Here is a 6,000-nt window from a genome sequence, read left to right as displayed (position 1 = left end):
TTAGACTTTTGTCTTTATTAACACTAGCAATTCGTCTTTGTATGTGAGCAAATGACTGCATCAGCATTTTCATTTGTTTCTGTCAAAGAATTTTTCACCTCCTGTAGACTGGAGCAAATATGAGCAATCGTTGGAACACCTATTCAAAGTACTAAACAGCCATAAATAAGGGTATGCCAGAATAAAAAGCGAATGCTATGCTTTCCTTTTTTGATTGATGTTTTAAACGAAATATATATCTTACTCATGTTAAAATACCAGTGTCCTTAAAAAATTTGCCCGAAAATAAATAAATAGATAAGATAAGTGCCAACTCGTGTTACCACTAAATTCCCTAGAATCTATTTTCAAATTCCGCAAAACAAATACAGTTTTATTATAGTTCTCCAAACTTAACATATTCATTTATTCCGAGACATCTACGACAAAAGTTTTCCCTATTTCCGCTATGCTGGGAATGCCCGAGGTCTGGCTTTTCGCGAAAACCCCAAAATTCGACGCAGACACATTTTCATTTCTTAGGGCCATAATTCTTAACTAAATTGGGAACAAAAAGAAAAAGCCAAGTAGCTGCGCAGTAAAAGGTTGGTCTGGAAAACGGCTGGGGTTCCCAGTTGCGCCTGCAATTTCGACAAACAGCCGATTGCCAACATTTTTTCATACTTTTCGAGCGCTAATAATTCATTTTTAGCGCAATTTGCTTAGCGGACCCCTTAGCAGACTCTTTGATCTGCTGTCGCTGGCGCTGACTTGGCCGAAAACAGGATTACCATCTTTGGGCACCGTTCTCAAGATACGTTTTCACACGTCTCAATGAGTTCATGAAATTTTTAAAACCGAAACGAAAACAATGCGGAGTAAGAACATAAAGCTTAAGTATAATGCAGGGCATAAGCGTGCGTGCCAGGGTCTTATATATGTATACATATATTTATATTCAACGGTGAGTGGTAAGACCCAACATGGGTACAAATTGCTTTTCAGCTTGCTTGTGCCTTAGTTTCTGTTTTGCATTCGGAATTTTCACAACAATGCCCGTCATATTATGATTATTTTTCAAAATCACACAGGCGTACGGGAGTCACAGGTGCTGTCAGTTGTTTTCCTGCGACTCCAGCACTAATCAACAATTTAAATCCATTTTGCTTGGACTTTTTTCTCCCCCAAATCCTGGCTGCTCATCATTCAAGGAGCAACAGCAGCAAGGAGACACGCTCTCGCAAAGGACATGTCGCTTTAATGGCTGCCAAAGGAAGTCACGCGTGTTTTGTTTATAACACAAAAACCAGGTCCAAAGTGTAATGTCGTTGCCCTGTCTTTTCCACTGAAGAAAAACTAGTTAAAATTAGAAAACAAACTTGCAAAACTTAGCTTACGAAATTTTCCTATTTTATGAACTTAAATAAGTACCATGACTTTTAACTATTTTATAGAAACGCTTAAAGGTTATTTCCATTTAAATTGATAGCTGCTTAAATCACTTTAACATATTATTTGTATCCAAAACTTAAAATTCATTGAGTTTGATTATAATATAAATATTATTATCTTAAGCTGCCAACAATTCATATAAGTAATTGTTGGCGGATTAAGATATTTTCTTCAGTACTGTCACCTGAGCTGGAGAATGTGTATTCGCCTAGATGGTCCCTAAATCTCTAGCGGATGTACAGTGACAGCGTCTTCAGAACCGGAGGCATCTCCAAGTTACGTTGGGCCACCCCACTCGCACCCGCGTCTATTGGGTATAATTAGTTTCAAATATTTGCACAGAGGAAATTTAATTTTTCCCAACGCACTTTCGGTAATTTCAATTTTAGGCGCCAATGTAATCCGACATTCCGGGCCTAAAAAGGGGGCGGGGCAGGAAGTGAGCTAAGTATGCCAAGGTAATGAGTGGAAAATGTGTATGTGCTACGCTCTGATGTTTGGAAGTTTTCAATTACCCAAAAGATTTCGGTGACATTTAGATTCGGGGCGATAGGAACGTGACCCGGCATAGCCTGAATCTCAAAAAATAAACCTAATCCGGGGATTAGTGCCCCCAACTCAAAACTCGGTCACGAATCGAATCCTCTGGTTGAATATTCAGCAAGTAGCTAAGCCATTAGGAAAATTGTAAAACAAGTTTTTGGGGTAAACCAGATATTTTCATAGCCAAACTTACGCATACAATCGGGAAGAGAGAGTGGCATGCATAAATATTCAATCAAAGACGCAGGAAAACTTCCCAGGCAAACTGCAAACAACAATAAAAACTCTATTAAATACGCATAAATTAAGGTCGAGAGTGGTAGTATATATGGCAAATAGGATGATGGGATGATGGGATGAGGAAGCGATGTGCAGATACCGCACAGACACTTGAAAACTGAGAACTATTAGAGCCGTGTTCACCTGGATTTTATGACCATCCGAGTTTTTAATGCCGTCTCTTCTGCCTGTGGGAAAAGTTCATGTGCGAACTTTTATGCCTTTTTTCCCTCCGGAGAGGCTCATTCGCATTCAAATCAAATGAACACATCTACTACGGGTGAAGCCGCAGAGTGGAATGGAAAATTCAATGCCAAAGTTTTTGGGCTTACCGCACCAGGACAAAGCCACAGCAAATCTAACAGTTTTCGCCCGGGCTTTAACGCCTTACCGTGGTGTCGGGCCTCGAAAGTTCAGACAAATTATGCATTAGACCGTTAGTTAGTTAGTTAGTTAGTTGGCCAAGTTACCCCCTCCTCTGCCACAGCTCACTGGTTGCTCCGCTCAAAATTCTCGAAATTTCTATGCTCTTGATAGAAAATCACATTTTTTCCCCGACAAACACTAAAAAAATGAGCATGAATGCATAACTCTTGAAAAACATTTGTTACTCGGTAATGTGTTACGTAATTGGTTTTACTTAATATATTATTAGTTTTATTAAATGCATTTAAAACAAACGAATACTTACGCACAGACTTCTAGGGAATTTATTTCGTAATTTTGATTATTAAATTAACTAGTAGTCCTAGTAATATTGAAGAAAAAGATTTTTGAATGTGTGGATCGTATTTGAGTATGTTAAAGTTGACCTATTTTAGTAATTCAAATTTTGTTGGATCTTTAAGTGCATTTTTCCTTAGTGACGGGAGGTGCAAACCTAAGTCGGGGCTAACCTCCGACTCATCAGGTCGGGATGTGTCCTGGCTTGGGTTTGGTATCCCGATGACGATGACAGACAGGCAGCTGCAAAGCGCCCAAGCGCCGTTTCAACGTTGAACTGAATTGGCAGCTTCCAGATAGTTGCATTAGTATCTGACAGCTTGTAAAAAGCATCGAACATGTGAGAGAGAGTTGTTGTGAACTACTTCTGCAAAACAGTGGAAATATTTTACTGGGAATTTATGGAAGAGCAGTTGCAAACTTAAAATAAACACACTGCGATACTTGCCATAAAATACGTAAAGCAAAAAAACTCGATAGACGTAGCTAAAATAAATAGTACATACATAATTAAGAGCATTTAACTTTGCAGTTCAGTTAATCAATGTAATGAACAAACTTAATAAAAAATTCGGCCCCCTGGCATTGAAGTTCAACAATTCAGGCAGCAGTTGAAGCTTAAAAACAAATAGCCAAGGGTCCTGCTAGCTTTGCTTTCGAAAAAAGTGGTTAACGAAACTTTTTACAGGTCATGAAAGTTGTATTAAAATTGCCAAGGCATAGAGACTCTTTTGTGTACCTTGTGTGAAATGTATGGCAACATACAGATTTGCAACTTTAGCAGTTCCGAGCATGCACGCATGTCATGAAGTCCTGCGAACCATAACAAATTTCAACGATTTCCCACCCGTCCCATCAACCAAGAATTCCAGGCAATAACTTCCCCTTCATATCACTCAAAATGAAGATTTCCGAGCAGGAAGTTTGCACTGACATCCCCCATCAGTCAGCAGCAACTTTTGATATAAATTTTAATTTTTCCGCTTTGCGAAAAGGATTTCTTTGACGTCGCCCGCCAGCAAACACTAACGCTAAATATCAGTCGCTAAAATCTTATCAGGAAATTGTGTGTGTGCCATTGAGAGGATTTATTACGCTTGTCCTTTTAACAAATTTTGCGCATTATTTACGGTTCTCCCTAACGCTTTTACCGCACTTTTCCACGTTTCATTTCACTCCTTTCTTTTTTTTGCCGACCCGCAGCAGCTTAGAAATTTTTTAAAAGTCACCAACACGCACGCATTTGTCAATCTCTATCAAAGGCCAAAGGAACTATAAAAAAAGAGAACTTGGATTTGGCAGCGCAAAGGGAAGGGCAGGCACCCAAGTCTGAACCAACCCGCATGCTGACTGCCAATCCTTATTGACAGCAGCACTTCCGCTTTGGCAGCCAAAATAGCTGCGAGCCCCATAAATTATACTGGTGTGCCACGAATTCAGCTCTTTTCGAACTGTCTGCGAAAAAAAAATATAGCTTCAAAGCCCCCCGCAGACATTCGGTATTATACTGAGAAAGCCTGAAAAGTCCACAGTCAGGACATTCAGGACATTCGAGACACTCGGGACGCGCTTGTCGTAAGCCCTCTCACAGTTTAGTATGCGGTAATTGACATGTAATGCGGTTGCGATTGACAACACCAACAATAGCAACAACGAGGACATGCAACAATGTCGCCCACTTCCGGAGGCCATTTTGACTTGCCTTGAACTCGAAAAGGATCCACAAGACGGACCGGACCGGACCGGACCGAACAAAACCAAACCAAACCGAAACGAACCAAGCCGAGGTGAACCACAAAAACGTGTGCACCCAAAACTTGGCCAGAGAGTCGGTTGCTGAGTTACACAGTGGGTTTGTGTGTAATTAAATATATTTAACATTTAAAGTGTTTTTTTGTTTTACTTTCTAAGGGAACATTCGATGAGATATTTGCTGCAAAGCCTTTACGCCAAAAACCATATTTTGGAAAGTCTTAATTTGTCTTAATGCAATTATCAAAGTTTTAATAAAGTTTTAAAGAATTGGTTTTAAGATCTGTTAAAACTGGTCAAATTTGTGCATGGAATCTAAAATTTGTTTCTGTATTTATCCCTCAAAAGTAAAATATTTATATATATAATTGTATTTGTTAAAATATTTGTTAAAGTATTTTTGCTTTCAGCTGTTTCCACTGTATACTTCGGGCTGTCTTGGCTATCAATAAAAAGCAACTCAAATGAAATGAACCCCATGAAAAATGGCCAAGTGTTTGCCAAGAAATGTTTGGTTAGGTCTCGCGGCTGGCTCGCTTGGCCCCCTTTTTTGCCCCTTTTTTTGTGGGCCAACCACCTGACCATTGAGGCGTGCACTTGGTTCCTGGCAATCGAACTGATGCCACAGCCAACACCAATACCAAAAACAACGCCAACACCAAAAAACAGCGAGTCGAGGAACAACAACCACAGCATGTCAACATAAATCAAAAGACTGAAAGCAGAAAGCATCCCAGACGATGGAAAAACTGTTGGGAGGGCAGGAAGCCATAAGAAATCATTTCTAATCCCAGAAGTTCTGTGCTAGCCAAGTCGACATGCTCGTCGTTGGTTGGCAAAGAAGCTATCAGCAGGCTGGCCATGAAATGTTGCTTACTAGTAACCGATCTAGAAAAAAAGAGGAATAAAAGGAAGAACTTTTGGTTCGAATATGAAACGCTCTACAAATTTTTAGAAAATATAACACTCAAACTTTTGTTTGTTTCTTAATCAGTTTCTCAGTCACTTTATTCTTATTCAAAAAAGCTGGCTTACCATTTCACTCATCTATAAGTCATTTAAATTTTTATATACCTAATGCTGCGTATTAAGTCAAGTGCTCTTAGAAGGGGGTACCGCAAAAAATCACTATAACAATTTTGCTGGCCCTTCAGCCAACGAATTTCCAGTTTTTGACTTCGTCTTCGCTCTCGTTTTCGTCTCGCCCTCACCCGAGGGAACGCATAAATTGGACAACCAATTTAAGGCCTAAAAACCACTTTTGCGTTTATA

Source organism: Drosophila elegans, unplaced genomic scaffold, assembly GCF_018152505.1.
Source record: "Drosophila elegans isolate 14027-0461.03 unplaced genomic scaffold, ASM1815250v1 contig_476, whole genome shotgun sequence".
In the NCBI taxonomy this organism is placed as follows: domain Eukaryota; kingdom Metazoa; phylum Arthropoda; class Insecta; order Diptera; family Drosophilidae; genus Drosophila; species Drosophila elegans.
Note: the sequence above shows the minus strand (reverse complement) of the source record.